This window comes from Giraffa tippelskirchi, chromosome 9 (genome assembly GCF_054371585.1).
Source record: "Giraffa tippelskirchi isolate mGirTip1 chromosome 9, T2T-mGirTip1v1.2.pri, whole genome shotgun sequence".
Lineage (NCBI taxonomy): Eukaryota > Metazoa > Chordata > Mammalia > Artiodactyla > Giraffidae > Giraffa > Giraffa tippelskirchi.
In genome coordinates this window covers 145,649,877-145,668,778 of record NC_137283.1, presented here as the reverse complement: position 1 = coordinate 145,668,778, position 18,902 = coordinate 145,649,877, and the positions used below count along the sequence as shown (strand labels likewise).

Below are 18,902 nucleotides of genomic sequence, written 5' to 3'. Positions count from 1 at the left end.
TTACAAGTGCAGTGCAGTGGACACTGTTAGTCACTGCTTGACACCTATTCCTATCGGCAGCCTTCTTTATTTATAGAAAACCAAGATGTGAAAAGGAATTGTCTAGGAGGCTTCTGAGTTTTCTGGTTCCTAAGAAAGCTACAGGAAGATACACTCTTATTTTCTTCTGGTTGCTGGCTCGTCTGAGAATGAAGCTGACACTGAGGGAAGCAAAAAGGAGGGAGGACAGACGGGGTGCCTGGTGACATGCCTAAGCCATTAAATCAATGTAAAGCCAACTCTCCTCCTGGACTTGCCAATATTCAAGATAAAAAAATCTTTTATGTTTAAACCCTTTTGAGTTGGATTCCTATTACCATGTAAAATATGTAGTTGGAGTTTGGCATTTCTCCTTTTTATCAGTTGGAAATGTCTTAAAAATAAGATGATGGGAACATTTGGGGTAGGGGGAAGGGTACCACTGGACTTTTCCTATGATGGAGAAAATTTTCAACAGTGACCCTGGCATCCTACCTCCAGACCTGACACTTCATCCCTACTATGCCAAGAAAGAAACGTCAGTCCTCTGGTCCATAGCATGTCCTTCAGCCTGAGGCTCCAGGGCAAGCACCAGAGTTGGAGGCCTAAAGTATAGGGAGCCCTCGAAAGGACCAATGTCCTCCTACCACATCTCTCCTGGATCCTGGTCATCCACTTAGATCTTCAACCCTGGGATTCAAAGTAGGGATATTAAATTCCTAAAGTGACATGAGAACCTAGAGAAAGGGGACATTTCAAAGTCTCTTTGTCATGTACAAATCATGGATGATTTTGAGATGCTTTCTTGAAATTGAGTTTTCCTATGGGAGCGAGAAAAACCAAAAAGGAGAAGGGGAAGAAAACAAAGTTTCTGGTAAAGGCAAAGTTTTAGTCTAATAGGGATACCAAAAAAAAATGCACAGATTGAGTGGCTTAGACATCTTAAATTTAATTTGTCACAGTTCTGGAGGCAAGAAGTCTAAGATCAAGAAGTCAGTAGGTTTCGTTTCTTATGAGGCCTCTCTCCTTGGCTGGCAGATAATCTCTGCTTTTTCCTGTGTCCAGACACAGTTGTTACTCTGTGTGTGTGCCCCTCCTGTCTCCTTACATATCCAAATCAATCACACCAATCACATTGGATTAGGGCCCACCCTAAGGGCCTCATTTTAATTGCCTTGCTTCTTTAAAGGTCCAGTCTCTAAATACAGTTACATGCTGAGGTTGTGGACATTAACAGCTTCAACATATGAATGGGGTGGGGGTGAGGCGGGCCTCATTTTAATTGCCTTGCTTCTTTAAAGGTCCAGTCTCTAAATACAGTTACATGCTGAGGTTGTGGACATTAACAGCTTCAACATATGAATGGGGTGGGGGTGAGGCGGGCACCATGCAGTTCACAACAGGGAGGGATGGGATTTGTGATACCAGTGAAAAAAATCCTTCCTGGGCACTGAGAGATCACTGGTTCCCTGCAACATTCAGAAAATCTGTGTCCGTGTGGTAGGTGAGAGCCCAGGAGAGCTGGCCCAAGGACCCTCAGTGGTGGCCTTGCCCAGGCTGCTCAAAGGTCTGCGCTTTCCTCACAGTCTGTGTTGTTCCCTGCATGCTCATCTCCCTGGTCCTTCCAAAATGGAATCAGCCTCCCGGTTCAGAACCACATGAGTTACTATAAATTGATGGTTTTTAACGACAGCCACTGACAGGCTTGCTGGATTTTCACACATGTTTAAAAGCCATGGGCTTATTCCCTGACTGGCCAGAATGCTGAATGCCATTAAAAATATCAGAGTCTGAGGATTCCCGTGGTCAAAGTCAAACAGGTTTTTATCTCCACATGCTGAGCAGTGCTGCTTCCCTGAATATTTATCAAAGCAGACAAGCAACATTCAATCACATGGATCTCCTCGTCTGGAAATTTCTCTTCTGTGTCAGCAACCAGGTGGGATTTCTACCAAAGATTCCTCTTGCACAACAGGCTGACCTTGAACTCCATGCATTTTAGGAAAAGCAATGGGGTGTTTCTTGTTGACCAACCAGAGTAACATTTCCAAAGCCCATTGCTGTCTGCCACACTGGGACTCCAGGTGCTGTCTCATGGAAAACCGGCAATTAGTCATACGTGAAAACAGAGCAGGAGAAGAGCTGTGCTTCTAGTGATTATTTTCCAATTTCTGAACACTTCATGTTATCATCTATATTATATTTGCTAAGCTGCATTTTTTCTTCTTGTGTTTCCCATCGTATTTACTTCCTAGCCTAACTGGGCTTGGTACACACAGGAAATCTCTGCCTGTCAGCCTCAGGTGGTAGAAAGGAGGAGATGCCCTCAAGAGCAGCAGTGAGCAGGTCTCAAGGCAGGCAGCCATTCGTGGGCTTCCTCCAGGCTCTGTCTTCCTCTTTTCCAACTCTCCTTCACACAGTCTTTTTGCAGGTCCTTCTGACATTATGCTATGAGCCACATATATAGCCCCTGGCAGTACCCACCCTGCCTCAATCCCAGCTTCTCTGCCATCTTGAGATGTTTGAACACCTGGTGACAAATTTACCATGATGCTGGGCTTTCAAAATGATTTGCGACTTCATTTGCAAGGAGCCAGTTTTCAGAATGCTTCTTTCTGGCAAGCTCCACATTAACATCTCCAGAGGTTTCTCTATATTCCCAGTGCACGTGCTGGCAGGGAAGATAAAGCCTGAATGTATCCATGTGCCTCCAGGGACGCATTCTGTCTCCACTAGCCTCTCCAGCTTTCTGTGAGTGAGCAATGGGATAAGGACGTTCCAGCTGATGGCTCTAGATGGGGAGAAAAAGCACTCTCACCCCCATGCTGGAAATTCTAATTTTCAATTACATAATCAGTAAATTCAGTAGAGTGGAGGTGAGAATGTCGCAAACAAGCAGGGTCCCTGGGTACCTCTTGTCTACTGAAAGTGAATCATGATACTTCTGTGGCAATGAACCTGAATTGCCTGATATTCATTTCTGTCACAACTAGCCTTGGGTTTCTGCCTCCAAGGGCATGTGTTCATTACAGTTAAGAGAAATGTGAAACAGTGAAGGAGAAGTGACATTCTCGTTCAACCCCATGTTATGCTCCATCAAACTTTCACTTTTTTCCCCCACATCTGATTTTTATGGAAAACTGGTAAGAGCTATAATTACTATTAGAAAGAAATAGGTCAGAACTACTCTTTTGCTTGTAGAGAGGGCCTCAGGGGCAAAGGAGCGGCACCTGAACAGAGACACTACTTGCCACTCTGTCTTCCTGTTATGGGTTAAAACCTGGTCAGTACCATCTACCAAGATGGTGGATGAAAAATGAAATCAACCCCTTATCTGTCAGGAGTCAGAGATAGGGAGTCTATCCTTGTTGGTAGCTTAGTGCAAAACTGTCAGTCTGACGCCCTCTCATTCCTTTCTAATTCTATTTTCCCAAAGTGTAAAATGATGGAACCAATTTAAATGTGTGCCATATTATATAGAGGAAGAAGCTGAGCTCAAGCCTCAGAAAAATTGCTAATAGCAAAGAAATGAAGGGAAGTTCTGTAGAACTATTCAGGAAAATGATGGCCATCTTAGATACACGCTTCTGGCCAGTTGGCTCCCCAAGTGTCTGGCAATGTTGCTTGATTACACACTCACCACGGCCATGGGGCAGAATTAAGAAATCAGTTGCACGCCACTGAATAACCAGTTAGGGCTTCGAGAGTGTGACTTACCAGCTGACGGTCACCTCAGCCTAGCTCTACAGCTGCCTCCTGCAACTCAGGCTGCCTGCATCACTGCGACTGTCTTACTTTCCCTCTCTGCAGCCTGACATGGTTCTTGTTTCTCATTCTGCCTCTTCCTGGGAAAGAAAGCATGAGTGGAATGGAAGCATGAGTCTGAGGGGGCTGCAGTGGAGATATTTTGGTAGACAGTTCAGTTCAGTCACTCAGTCGTGTCCGACTCTCTGCGACCCCATGGATTGCAGCACACTAGGCTTCCCTGTCCATCACCAACTCCCGGAGCTTGTTCAAATTCATGTCCATCGAGTCAGTGATGCCATCCAAGCATCTCATCCTCTGTCATCCCCTTCTCCTCCTGCCTTCAATCTTTCCCAGCATCATGGTCTTTCTCAATGAGTCAGTTCTTCACATCAGGTGGCCAAAGTACTGGAGCTTCAGCTTCAGCATCAATCTTTCCAATGAATATTCAGGACTGATTTCCTTGAGGATGGACTGGTTGGATCTCCTTGCAGTCCAAGGGACTCTCAAGAGTCTTCTCCAACACCACAATTCCAAAGTATCAATTCTTCAGTGCTCAGCTTTCCTTATAGTCCAGCTCTCACATCCATACATGAAATGTGAGTCCAACTTTCACATCCATCCATTTTGGTAGACACATTCCTCCAAATTCCATCCAAGTGCTCAAAAAATTCATGGCAACATGGCGTTCTCCTTGTATGTATGTGGTTTCAATGTCCACCGGGGTCACGTAGGTCAGTCTGACTCAAATAGTGAATTTTAAGGGCTGTAGGAACCTGGAACCTGCACGTGGTTTCTCCCGATTCTTGATAGCTTGCTCAGGGTGCCCTCGATCTCCACCCTGTGCCCATTTGCACTGCCTCAGTCACTGCCAAGAAACGAGCGGAGCTGGGACTGGAGTTCTCAGTCCTTGCCTCAGTGGTAGGGGGAGTAGAAAGGGAGGTGGACAGTGGTGGTGAAAGGGGATAACCAGATAGATAAACAGGAGAGGGATCTGACACCAAGCAGGTCAATACGGTGACACGAACTAGAGGCTCAATGCCCAGAATGTCTCTGATGTGAAGGCGCTGGGGACAACACCGACCTGGGTTATCTAACCTATCACCTTGTGATACACATGAAGGAAAATCTGGAGTTCTACAGAAAAAGCTGTCATTCCCAAACTTTATTTCAAGGTGTCGTTGCCTCACTAGAGTTTTAAACTGACTGATGTTGAATTATGTGTGGCACTCTTGCTCTTTTAAGTGGCTGCTTTTTGAGGTAAGAACACACTTTTGGAGTAGGGCATATCTAGGTTCAAAGCCCAGGCCTTCTTGTTACCTGTCAAGGAAGCCACCCTGCTGAACGGGCTCTCTTGTCTGTAAGAAGGCAACAAATTACCCATCTTCAGGGTGTTATGAGGACTGGAGCAATGTGTGTACCAAATTTAGCACAAGTGTCTAACAACATTGAAAGTGCTCAATAAAGGAAAGATATTTCAATTTCTGGTAAAGCGCCAGGGAAGAATGGATTCAGGAACCTAGAGGCAATTAAATGCATCTTCCCAATACCTGGGCTTCCCTTGTGGCTCAGCTGGTAAAGAATCTGCCTGCAATGTGGGAGACTTTGGTTTGATCCCTGCGTTGGGAAGATCCCCCTGGAGAAGGGAAAGGCTACCCACTCCAGTATTCTGGCCTGGAGAATTCCATGGAGTGTATCGCCCATGGGGTCACAAAGAGTCGGACATGACTGAGCGACTTTCACTTTCACTTTCTTTCCCAATACCTAGAAGCATTTAACAAGTAACCAGATTCAGGGACACATTTTTCACTGGGGAAATCGTATATATACACATGAAGGCATTTTAAACACATTTGCGAGAGTTCAACAGAAACAGCACATGTTCTTTCTTGGCTTTTTCAGAAATTATGCTGTGAAAGGAATTACCATGATCCCTGAAGAAAACACCTAGTTCTTGTTAATCACAGAGAAAACTGCGACCTCCAACCGAGAAATGGTCTCTATTGCACCGCTCAGTGGTGTCTTACTATTTTTAAAATGGATAAATAGGCAAGTTTCCTGTTCAAAGGATCACAAAGTGTTCCTTGTTGGAAACAGAAAAACTTCTTATATTTAAAGCAAAATCACTTTCTCAGGATTAGAAAACATCATTTTTTCCCTCCTGTTTTCCATAAGGCTTAATGGTAAATGGAGACCAGATTGGGATGATTATAGACAAATGAGCATTATAATTTCTAAGTGGAGGGGTTTTTTGTTTGTTTTTCAGTCAGAGAATTAGATCCCCTTTGCCTCTGAATTTTGACTGTGCGTGTGAGAGAGACTCAGAGACAGACTATTACTCATAGAATGGATACAGGTTTACTCTACTAAAGAGAAGATCGAAGTCCCCAAAGTGAACTTTCAGAGATGCTTGTTTACTGAAAAATAAGCAGATATAGAACTTTCTTAAATTCATATTCTTCCTGGGGATTATGTAAATGAACTGAAAAAGAATACACTAAAATTACAGATGTGGTCTCTCTTGGTGTGTTTAGCGCCTGCTCCCTTATCTTGACATTTTGCCCTGGCAAACCAAAATCCTCTGAAATGGAGATCCCATCTTAAAATTATATGTCTCCACTGCTACTCAATGCTTCATATTATATTCCTCATTCCCTTTTACAGTTACACTTCTTAAATGAGTGAATACAGATTATTTCCCAGGCCCCCTTATTCAATTATCCCCCTATGATCTACATATACCTCCAATACCCTACTAAAAATGGACTCAAAATTTCTAATGATCTCCTAATCAATTTTCACATCTTTCTTGACCTATAAGTTCTTTAAACGTACTGGATATCCACTCTTTCATTTTCTATACTTTTTCCTTCAAAAAATTTGAGTACCCGCATTATTTTTCAACTGCAAATCCCTAGTCTTAACCTTGTTGCTTTTGCTTCAGTTTGAAATACTCAGCAGCATGGTTTTAATATCTTTGGTTTTCTTGTTGATTTAGTGAGCTATATAAATTATTGATATGTGTTCATTTTATATTTGTATGAGAGTCATGATTTTAACTTTTTAATAAAGTTAAAACAATTGCTTTCTAATTCTGTGGCTTCCCAGGTGGTGCTAGTGGTAAAGAATCTGCCTGCCAATGCAGGAGATATAGGAGACGCAGGTTCAATCCCTGAGTAGGGAAGATCCCCTGGAGAAGGAACCGGCAACCCATTCTAGTATTCTTGCCTAGAGAATCCCATGGACAAAGGAACCTGGAGGGCTACAGTCCATAGGGTCGTAAAGAGTGGGACACAACTAAAGTGACATAGCACACACAAAACAATTGCTTTCTAACTCTATGGGCCCTCACAGATCTCTAAAAATACAATTTGTTAATACTACTATATTTGCTAAAATTTGTTAATATAGCTCTCTGAACCTCAATTGATTTTACTAAAGAAGTTTCAAAGTAATATTTGGGGCTCAAAACATTCAGAAGAAACACGGCAATCTATGCGTCAGCACAATTTGACTGTGTGCTACAGTAGAGGCTGTCAAACTTGAACCAGTATCAGAATCATCTCTAGGGCTCATTGAAACTAGATTTCCAGGCCTAATCCCAGAGTTTCGAGTCACTGAGTCTGAGGTGGGGCCCAAGAATTTGTGTTCTAACAAGCTCCCAGTGACAGCGATGCTGGTGGTCCAGGGAAAACACTTTAAGAACCACTATCTGTAAGTAAACCTAAATTTATTGATTATACTGCTTAGAAAGATCATCTAATACTGGTCTAACTCCTTCATGGATCACTGCCTTGTCATGACAAAAGGGCTTGCGTAACTCAATGAAGCTATGAGCCATGCCCTGCTGGGCCATCCAAGACGGACGGGTCAAAGTGAAGAGTTCTGACTAAACGTGGTCCACTGCAGGAGGACATGGCATCTGCAATATTCTTGTCAGGAGAACCCCATGAATAGTATGGCAAGGCAAAAAGATATAACATCAGGTGAGCCCCCCAGGTGAGCAGGTGTTTAACATGCTACTGGGGAATAGCAAAGAGCAATTATTAAAGAGTCAGACACGACTTAATGACTGGACAAAACAACATTGGTCTAAAGAGTCCACTTTATCAATAATAGCTCTTTTCTTTCCCATAAATTTGACAACCATTTTCTCATTTGACTAAAGTTTACTGGGATTTTTCTTAAATATCCCATCTCCTTCACTAAATTTTATTTATATTTAAAAGTAAGTCAAACATTTGTACATTGTTTTTAGTTTGATTTGGCAAAATAAAACTATCCTTCCCACACCCACCCCACCTCGCATCCCTGGCAAAATAAATTACCTATTCTGTTTTTTTCCTTTAACATGAGGCTTTCTTGGACTCAAAGTACAAAAATCACAGCATAATTTGAATAAATGTTTGTTATGTAAGATGAAGATAGAATGAAAATATGTTATTTAAAACCTATTAACTGTATGCTCACTGGCTGATTTTAATATTGCTAAGTTTGCAGGCCATTTTTATCAATACTATGACAACTGCACATGCAATTGGGGTATTGACATTTTTCATATATGCAATGCTCTGAGAAGTATGAAAATATAGCTACAAAATCTATGCCCACACAGCTTACTGCTTCTGTTAATGCAATTTTTACCATTAGGCCATCTTCACTAACATTAACTTTAGCATTTCACTATCTTTGTCAACATGCTTTTACTATTCCAAGAATCTCTTGCCCAGGAAGATAAAAGTTGCAAATAACTTCATTGCTTATTCCAAGAACTTCCCAAAACATCATTTAAATGAAGATCACACTGTTCAACTCTTCAATAAATAGCATCAAACATCTGTTTACTCATCACAGCTCTTTAAAACCTTTGCCTTAAAATCCTTTCCTTCTTGGATCTATTTAGATTTCATCTAAACTAAAATCCTAAACTATTCTATTATGATACTTATCCAATCCTAATCAAATACCTGTACTAAAACATCTACCTTAAACCAGGCTCCAAAAGCTCATATACATCCCCATCCAAGACTCTATTAAGCAGTGCTCTCTTTCTCCATGGTAAAAAAAAAAAAAACAAACTCTCAGCTTTGTCTTGTCAAGAGGTTATTTTAATGTTTTGGGTTTTTTCCAGGAGCCAGGATCTGACAATCTTGCAATTCCTACCAACATCCAATGTAGCTCTCCTTACTGCAGTAAGCCAAGACCCTTGACTAGGACTTTGCTACTCTGAGTCCCCTTGACATCCCACCAGGGAAACTTGTTAGAAATGCACATTCTTAATCCTGCCCCATCCCAAAATTACTCAATCAAAAAACTTTGGTGGTGAGTTTCCAAAATGCTGAGATTAACTTCTAGGAAAAAGGAACCCATTTTAGGAATTCTTTATTGTCTGCTCATATGTGAAAATGAACAGAGGTCCCAATATGTCCCTTTATCAAACTGGCCCTAGGAAACTGAGAAGTTCCCTAGTTTCTTACCTGTCCTGGTCCCTAACCAAATCTAAGAGGACTTCCCTAAGTCTTGATTTGTTTTGTCCACAGGAGTCCAGGTTGGGAAAGATTTCTCCAAGCTTTTCCAACCTCTGAGATTAATCAGATATGGTCAAGCAATTAGGCTGGAGGATGAGTCATGAGCTGTACAAACCACCCTCTCTGACTAACCACTCCCAGACTCCTGTGGGTTTATCTCCATCCATATATACATCTGCATTCCCTCTGAGCCAGATGTCTAATTCTCATATTTTTAACACTACAACTGCAACTCATGAGCTTAACTGTCTAAATGACATAATTCACCAAGGATAATTTGGAATTACAGTAGTCATTCCAGGGGAACTTTCTGATGTAACCAAAAGTGTTCATTTGAGAGTGACCTTACATCCAAAAGGGGAACAAAATTTTAAATATCCAATTTTTAAAATTTTGATTAGTGTAGGGAAGTGGCTAAAAGAAATTCAGATCCGAAGTTGCTTCCTTAAAAAAAAATTCTCCAAAGCATAGTGTGAAAAATATAAAGCAGTCTCCCCTTTTGAGTCCCTCAAATTACAAAATAAACCTATTAGTCTTTATCATATCATTCTTTTCCACCAGACTACATACCTTCATTTCTCTTTGCTCTAGCTCTCTCTCTGGCACTCTCTCTTTCACTCCTGGTTGGCCAGAAACCGTTGAACCTCAATTAACTCTTTATACTACCCTCAGAACAGGAAAAAATCTCCTATGGTTGGCTTTAAGCTGAGGTCTCACTATGAGTTGAAAGCCACTGTCAAATAGTTTCCAAAGTCTATACAAGATAGAAAGAAATTTGCAGAGGAATGTAGAATAACTTTAGGAACCAATAATCCAGGGCTTCCAGGTTTATACCAACTAATTAATACATTAGTGGAAATTCAGATGCAGAAAATTAGAAGAATAAGGCAGAATGAGAAGATCTCAAGGGTAACTGAATCAAGCTCTAATTAAAAAGGGATCTAGAGAGGCTTAGAAAAGCTTGAAATGTTGAGCACAGTCTTTTGGTGACTATCCCCAAAGACTTTTCTACAAAAATAGATTGGACTACGATATAGTCTTGTAGCAAAGCAAGGATAAGTTTATTTGATATTTCAAGGACAAGCTCTTTACTATTTAGGCAAAATTTAGGAGTAGATCCTGAGGCAAATGGGACCCTAGCTTTCTTCTTGCTTTTTATCAATAGTCTTAAGCTACAAATAGAGGATTTCATATGAAAGCAAAAACTAGATTGGGAAATAGCCTTTTACCAGGCCTTAAATACTATTTTGAAAAAGGCTTAGAACAAAAATAGAGTAAGACTCAAGGTAAATTTATGCTTTACAGAAAACAAAAACAAAAAAAACCAGCCAGATACTTCCATCTATATGGGATCCTATATGGGAAATCAGTCATTCTGTATGGGAAAAGGCCATCTACTGATGAAGCCTTGAGTAGTTACTGTAAGCAGAACTGCATTGGAAAAAAATTACCTTGTATTAGCCCAGAAACTACAGTGACAAAATGAAGTGAAAAATCAGTAAAAGTGCTCCAAGGGGGAACCCAATGTCCTGTTTCACTTTTAAACTTACAAGGAGACACTTCTCTAAGTATTAAAGGAAAGCCCTGCAAAATTTTTATTGATACAGGTGCTGCAATATCCACCTGAAATCCTACCACTGTTAAAAACCTCATTGAGGAATGAACTTTTAGAATACATTCAAACAAAGCACGGAACTATTAGAATACTCAATAGTGGGTGTCCCTAACAACCCTGGCACTCCCCATGTTCCAGCCATAACCATCACCCTCGGATCTTTAACCAAGCAACTTGTTTTCCACCTTAGTGATCACACACACCTACTCACTGACATGCGGTGGTTTACTGTGCAAACTGAATTGCCAAACAAAACATGCTCCTAGTTCCTTTCTTGAAGTCTCCGAGGGCCTCCTATTCATTACAAAGGCAGAGCTAATTTGGACAGTGACCTGCCAATATCAGTATATCTAACCCAAGCTCACCGGCAAATCTCGAGGTACCAGACTTCTCGTGGGCAACATATTCTAGGATGTGTTAGTGGGGCTGGACCCCTCCAGGTTAAGACTGCCCCACCAAAGTGACAACTCAAAGTTTCAAAACAGCCTCTTAGCCAGAGTTAAAAACAGACTACAATCAACAGACAAAATAGAAAAGGACTCATCATACCTTGTCACATTTCCTGTAACACTGGTAAGATTCCCGTTAATAAACCACAGGACTCAATACGCATCCGGCCTAGCCCGATTCCGTCGAGCCTGGGTTTCCCCCTAGCCCGGGATCTGCTGAGCTTGGTTCCGCTTAGCCTGGGTTCCGCCTAGCGTGGGTTCCACCTAACGGGGCTCCTCCTAGCGTGAGTTCCGCCTAGTTTGGTTCCACCTGCTGCTGCTGCTGCTAAATCACTTCAGTCGTGTCCAACTCTGTGCGACCCCATAGACGGCAGCCCACCAAGCTCCGCCGTCCCTGGGATTCTCCAGGCAAGAACACTGGAGTGGGTTGCCAGTTCCTTCTCCAGTGCATGAAAGTGAAAAGTGAAAGTGAAGTCGCTCCATCATGTCTGACTCTTCGCGACCCCATGGACTGCAGCCTACCAGGCTCCTCCGTCCGTGGGATTTTTCCAGGCGAGAGTACTGGAGTGGGGTGCCATTGCCCTCTCCGTCGGTTCCACCTAAGATGGGTCAAAAATATTTGGGAAAACAAAAGTTCATAAAGTTCCAAAACCCAAAACTTGAATTTTTCAGTTGCTGGCAACTATTTATACATCATTTGCATTGCATTGGCTATTGTACCTGGGTTCAATCCCTGGGTCAGGAAGATCCTCTGGAGAAGGAAATGGCAACCCACTCCAGTACTCTTGCCTGGAAAATTCCGTGGACAAAGGAGCCTGGTAGGCTACAGTCCATGGGGTCGCAAAGAGACGGACAAGACTTTCACTTTCAAAGATGATTTAAAGTGAATATGTGTCGGTTATTTGCAAGTACTATACTATTTTGTATAAGAAACTTGAGTGTGAATTTTGGTATCCACAGGGTTCCTAGAACCAGTACTTGCAGGATTACCCATTGACAATGTTATGTACTTGTCCAGGACATGAGGACAATTTATTCCCTGCTTCCCTGTAGTACCAAACTCAAATATTGTTTTCTTTTTGGTGGCTCCTGAGGCTAAAATTCTACAATAATAAGTCTGTGTTCTTCTTGTTTTAGTGATCCTTTAGGTCAAAATTATCAATACTTGTTTGCCTTCTCCTGGAAAAATCAACAGTCTACCTTGACTACTGTGGCCAAAAGTGTTATTGATCCATCCTCCTTCTCTTCGTAGATCTTCAACCACAACCTCAAGGATCCAAATTTCTTTGTGATTCTATTCTTATCTAATATGTGGATGACCTTTTGTTGTATTCTTAAAATGAAGTGAACTCTAAGATTGATTCCATCTGCCTGCTTACTATTTTAGCTCAGAAAGGGCACAGGGGTCTCAAATATACAATTTTGTCAAAGAAATACAAACTAAGTTTTATCTAGGTGACAGAACATGACTTATCCTGTGAAGTACATTTCTTTCTCTTAACAGATTTGGTTTTTCAAAACTTCACCAGGTCATCAACTGAGAGACAGTTAAGAGAATTCCTAGATCTCACTAGCTGCTACAGTTCCCAGCTTTTTGAAGTCTCTACATCACTGTAGGACTCAATCAAATCTTCTGAATCAACCTTTTCGAAAATCTAAGCACAAACACTCCTTTCATGAATTAAAACTAACTTGAAAAACCTCTCACTCTAATTATCATGTACTTGTCTAATTGTACATATTATAATATGAGAGATTTGAATAAGTCCTGAGTATTCTGACTCAACTTTTGTGAATCATTTAAAGGGTGATAGCTTACTAGTTTCTTTCTTGACCCAGTGGCAAAAGTCTATTCATCTTATTAAGGGCATAAGCCACAGCAGCCAAATTAATGAAGGCTCTATTAACTTGTTTTTTAGGGTCTCATTTAAACTTGACAATTCCTCACACTGCACATTCTTTATTGCTCATTGAAAATAAACAATGCCTCTCTGCAATTAGACTTACTTTCTAGGAAATCCTATTCTTTTCTTTCTCACATATCTCTATGCGTCATTATAATGCTTTGACTCCTGCTACTCTTTTACTATCACCTTTAAGAGACACTTGGGCTTCCCTGTTGGTAAAGAATCCATTTGCAATGCAGGAGACCCTGGTTCGATTCCTGGGTGGAAAGATCCGCTGGAGAAGGGATAGGCTACTCACTCCAGTATTCTTGGGCTTCCCTTGTGGCTCAGCTGGTAAGGATCTGCCTGCAGTGGGAGAGACATGGGTTTGACCCCTGGGTTGGGAAGATCTCCTGGAGAAGGGAAGGGCTACCCACTGCAGTATTCTGGCTTGGAGAATTTCAAGGACTGTATAGTCCATGGAGTTTCAGAGAGTCAGACATGACTGAGTGACTTTCACTTAACCTCTGCAAACTATCTAGGCTCTTCAATAGGCTAGAAACTAGCTTAAAAAATCAAGATTTAGTTTTCACTGTTGACAGGACATATCTTAAAACTGGGGGTTTCCCCAGTGGCTCAGCAGCAAAGAATCTGCCTGCCTGCAGGAGATGCGGGTTCGATCCCTGAGTTGGGAAGGTCCCCTGGAGGAGGCATGGCAACCAACTACAGTATTCCTGCCGGGAAAATCCCATGGACATAGAAGCCTGGAAGGCTACAGTCCATGGGTTCACAAAGACTCAGACACAATTGAAGCAACTGAGCACATCTGAACACTGAAACAGGAAAATATGTGGTTTAGAATATAGCTGCCATGTAATATGGCTCTCTAAAGGGAACAGGTGCTATTTTAGAAGAAGGTTGTTGTAATTACATCTCTCTAGACCTCTCTGGTATCTAAAATATTACTGAGATCCAGGAAGCAAACAAGTTATGAATTTGAAGATTTTTGCTGATAACCCCATAGTTAATTCTGCAGGCTCTTCAGATGGGGGATTGTATTTATTCTCTTGGTTTAGATTGTGGCTCTTGAGAAGCGGAATGCAGATTCTGGTCATTAACCTTTACTCGCTGTTTGTGTTGCAGTGTTCAGATCTGTGATCCCCAGAGTTTTGCATACTATGTGTGTAGCTGCTCTCCCATTTAATGACCCAACAAATGACTCTCCAACAAAAAGAACAGGAAAACCTGAGCTTAGGGCAGTTGAAGCAGTCACCCCAGAAATATGACACTTAATTGTACCAAATTGCCCTGAAATTGTGACTTGATCACGCTTCCAGATATTAATGATCTAAGCTTTAGCTCATGCTAAAGAAGCTGAGAATTGAGAGCATCTACACCCACTCAACTCTGTCTACAATGTCATGAGTTTAGAATTCTATTTTCTTCATTGATATAGCTTTGGTATTCCTCTGTCTTTATCATGGCTTTATTATAGCTTCATTGTTCCAGAAACTTCCTGAAGAAAAATTGTATATGAACATCAGACTGTTCAGTTCTTTTTCCGACAGATAGCATCAGACCACTTTATTTTTCCAAATTCTTCTAAACTTTTGCTTCTAAACCTTCATCTTCCTGTGCCTTTCAATCATAAACTATTATATCCCCTGTCTGCAATCCTAATCAAACCCTTTCCCCTCTGACATGTTACAAAAACATCCATCAAATAGTGTTTTTTCTTAACACTTTCACCAATAAACTCAACTTTCTCTTATCAACAGTTTATTTAGGGTCTGGAGAACGAGTATACTAGAATAACAGAGATTCCTAAGCACGGCCTATGGACCCTCACTCACTAGGTCTGGGAAAGGCCTAATCAGACTCTGGGTGATTCTGAGGATGATGACACAAGAATCTCAAAACTCTGTGTCAATTGTGTTTATCCTTTTAAATCCTGGCTTAGGTTAAATTAATTAACTAATTACTTTTTGTTGCTAGGCCAATTGTAGTGGCATAAATTCCAGTCCCTTTTGTTTATGGGTTTGGTTCTAAACTGTTCTGAGTCAGGAACTCCACTTAAATAAGTTATCTATGGGAGTTAAAACCTAAGAGCACTGACATTTGATAGCTAATCTTGAGAGGATCCGTTACATTCACAGTGCTCATTTCCAAAAATTCCTGTCTTCAACTCCTTTGTTTGTTACCAATAGTATGTGGGAAATGAATTTAATAATCTGTATATATTTTCTCCAAACACAAAAGGAATAGATTTAGAAAATAATTCAAACAGACTGTGACAATCTAGAACATTGTTTTGCTATTTTAAAAATATGAATAGATCTGGAGGAAAATATGACTGAGTTTTTACCTGCATGCAAAAGAGCCAGATTGCAAAAGAAAGGGGTTTTTGGAAGAGAGAAACTATATGCTATTTACAGTTCCACTTAACATGGCAATCTTTTTTTTTTTTTTGCTTTTTGGCTGCAAGGCCTGTGGGATCTTAGTTCCCTGACCAGGGATCAAACCTGTGTCCCTTGCCTTGGAAGTACAAGCTCTTAACCACTGGACCGCCAGGGAAATCCCAGTAATCATATTGTGATTGAATAATGTTTGGGTCATTTTTAGCAGACACAAGAAATTCCAATTAGTTAAGCAAAGAAATGTTTTAGAAAGTGATTTTAGGACACACATTTTGGATACTCCAGCCACTCCTAGATCCTGTGATTTTTATAATACATGCCTGGTTTAGTAATACCTGCTATGCATGGCTTGTCTAGGAAGACATGGATTTTAGAAATAGAAATTATTTTTCTCTAGAAATATAAATGTTTCCTGAACTGAGAACAGAAACAAACCATCTTGTTTCCTACCCAAGCTTTAGCATATCTTGTTAACAAAAGGAATATATTGGTTGTCATGCAAGATTACTTTCCATTTTAAAATCCTAAATTAAAAGTGATAATTGTTTTACTTTTGTCACTTTTCTAGATTTCATGGGCTCACCACCTATGTATATTTGCAAGATTAAGACCTATGACATTAATTCAGCATCCAAAGTATACACTGCAGAAAATTTACAGGTTAGCAGAAAAAGGATTCTGTTGCTTAAAGCTTTAGAAATGTAGAGTGATACACAGTTAAACAGGTTCCTTTAAGGATTTCTCAAAGCTTTTATGTTCATGTGCATTGTGAATCTCCAAAGTGCCTTAGAGCATGCATTGTTTCTCAAAAGTATTTGGCCAGAGAATCCCTTTATTGGGGAAATACTGCTACATGCATTGCATTTTGGTAATCATTGTCTTTGGACTACTAACGTCACCAACAAGCACATTGAAACATCACAGTGAAATTACTGTGATATGGTTCCATAGGAAGCTGTTAATTCCACACATTTTTTCATGAGATGTAGCCCTATATTTGGACACACAACTTGTGGGGCTCGAGAATGCGCTACAAGTTCGTATGTGCTGTGCTGTGCTGTGCTGAGTCACTCAGTTGTGTCCGACTCTGCAACCCCATGGACTGTAGCCCGCCAGGCTCCTCTGTCCATGGGGATTCTCCAGGCCAGAATACTGAAGTGGGTTGCCATGCCCTTCTCCAGGGAATCTGTCTGTCTTGGGTGGCCCTACACGGCATGGCTCATAGTTTCATTGAGTTAGACAAGGCTGTGGTCCATGTGATTAGAACATGAACAGTATGAAAAGGTAAAAAGATAGGACACTGAAAGATGAACTCGCCAGGTTGTTAGGTGCCGAATATGCTACTGGAGATCAGTGGAGAAACAACTCCAGAAAGAATGAAGAGATGGAGCCAAAGCAAAAACAACACCCAGCTGTGGATGTGACTGGTGATGGAAGCAAGGTCCAATGTTGTAAAGAGCAATATTGCATACGAACTTGGAATGTTAGGTCCATGAATCAGGGCAAGTTGGAAGTGGTCAAACAGGACATGGCGAGAGTGAACACTAACATTTTAGGAATCAGCAAACTAAAATAGACTGGAATGGGTGAATTTAACTCAGATGACCATTATATCTACTACTGTGGGCAAGAATCCCTTAGAAGAAATGGAGTAGCCATCATAGTCAACAAAAGAGTCTGAAGTGCAGTACTTGGATGCAGTCTCAAAAACGACAGAATGATTTGTTCATTTCCAAGGCAAACCATTCAGTATCACGGTAATCCAAGTCTATGCCCCGACCAGTAATGCTGAAGAAGCTGAAGCTGGACAGTTCTATGAAGACCTACAAGACTTTCTAAACTAACACCCAAAAAAGATGTCCTTTTCATTATAGGGGACTGCTACTGCTGCTGCTAAGTCGCTTCAGTCGTGTCCAACTCTGTGCGACCCCATAGACGGCAGCCCACCAGGCTCCCCCGCCCCTGGGATTCTCCAGGCAAGAACACTGGAGTGGGTTGCCATTTCCTTCTCCAGTGCATGAAACTGAAAGTGAAGTCACTCAGTCATGTCCAACTCTTAGCGACCCCATGGACTGCAGCCTACCAGGCTCCTCCGTCCATGGGATTTTCCAGGCAAGATTACTGGAGTGGGGTGCCATTGCCTTCTCGTATAGGGGACTGGAATGCAAAAATAGGAAGTCAAGAACCACCTGGATTAACAGGAAAATTTGGCCTTGGAGTACAAAATGAAGTAAGGCAAAGGCTAATAGGGTTTTGCCAAGAGAACGCACTGGTCATAGCAAACATCCTCTTCCAACAACACAAGAGAAGATTCTACACATGGACATCACCAGATGGTCAACACCAAAATCAGATTGATTATATTCTTTGCAGCCAAAGGTGGAGAAGTTCTATACAGTCAGCAAAAACAAGACCGGGAGCTGACTGTGGCTCACATCATGACTCCTTATTGCCAAATTCAGACTTAAATTGATGGAAGTAGGGAAAAACCACTAGACCATTCAGGTATGACCTAAATCAAATCCCTAACAATTATACAGTGGAAGTGAGAATAGATTTAAGGGACTAGATCTGAAGACAGATTGCCTGATGAACTATGGATGGAGGTTTGTGGCATTGTACAGGAGACAGGGAGGAAGACCATCTCCAAGAAAATGAAATGCAAACAAGCAAAATGGCTGTCTGAGGAGGGCTTACAAGCATCTGTGAAAAGAAGAGAAGCAAAAAGCAAAGGAGAAAAGGAAAGATATATCCATTTGAATGCAGAGTTCCAAAGAATAGCAAGGAGAGATAAGAAAGCCTTCCTCAATGATCAGTGCAAAGAAATAGAGGGAAACAATAGAATGGGAAAGAGTAGAGATCTTTTCAAGAAAATTAGATACCAAGGGAACATTTCATGCAAAGATGGGCTCAATAAAGGACAGAAATGGTAGGGACCTAACAGAAGCAGAAGATATTAAGAAGAAGTGGCAAGAATACACAGAAAAACTGTACAAAAAAGATCTTCACGACCCAGATAATCATGATGGTGTGATCACTGACCTAGAGCCAGACATCCTGGAATGTGAAGTCAAGTGGTTCTTAGGAAGCCTCACTATGAACAAAGCTAGTGGAGGTGATGGAATTCTAGTTGAGCTATTTCAAATCTTAAAAGATGATGCTGTGAAAGTGCTGCACTCAATAAGCCAGCAAATTTGGAAAACTCAGCAGTGGCCACAGGACTGGAAAAGGTCAGTTTTCATTCC

General features: G+C 41.3%; 1 long non-coding RNA gene across 5 annotated transcripts in view; it reads right to left on the bottom strand.

Moving 5' to 3' along the window:
* LOC145522042 (uncharacterized) overlaps positions 1–11,578 on the bottom strand; it is a 233,776-nt gene extending 222,198 nt beyond the window's left edge. For 3 of the 5 annotated variants that reach the window (XR_014065864.1, XR_014065863.1, XR_014065861.1), the window contains exon 1: positions 11,455–11,549. This is a non-coding gene — a long non-coding RNA (uncharacterized LOC145522042). Of the gene's footprint in view, positions 1–11,454 lie in introns of all 5 variants that reach the window. The other 2 variants (XR_014065862.1, XR_014065866.1) reach the window with 1 other exon arrangement.
* Positions 11,579–18,902: the final 7,324 nt, after the last annotated feature.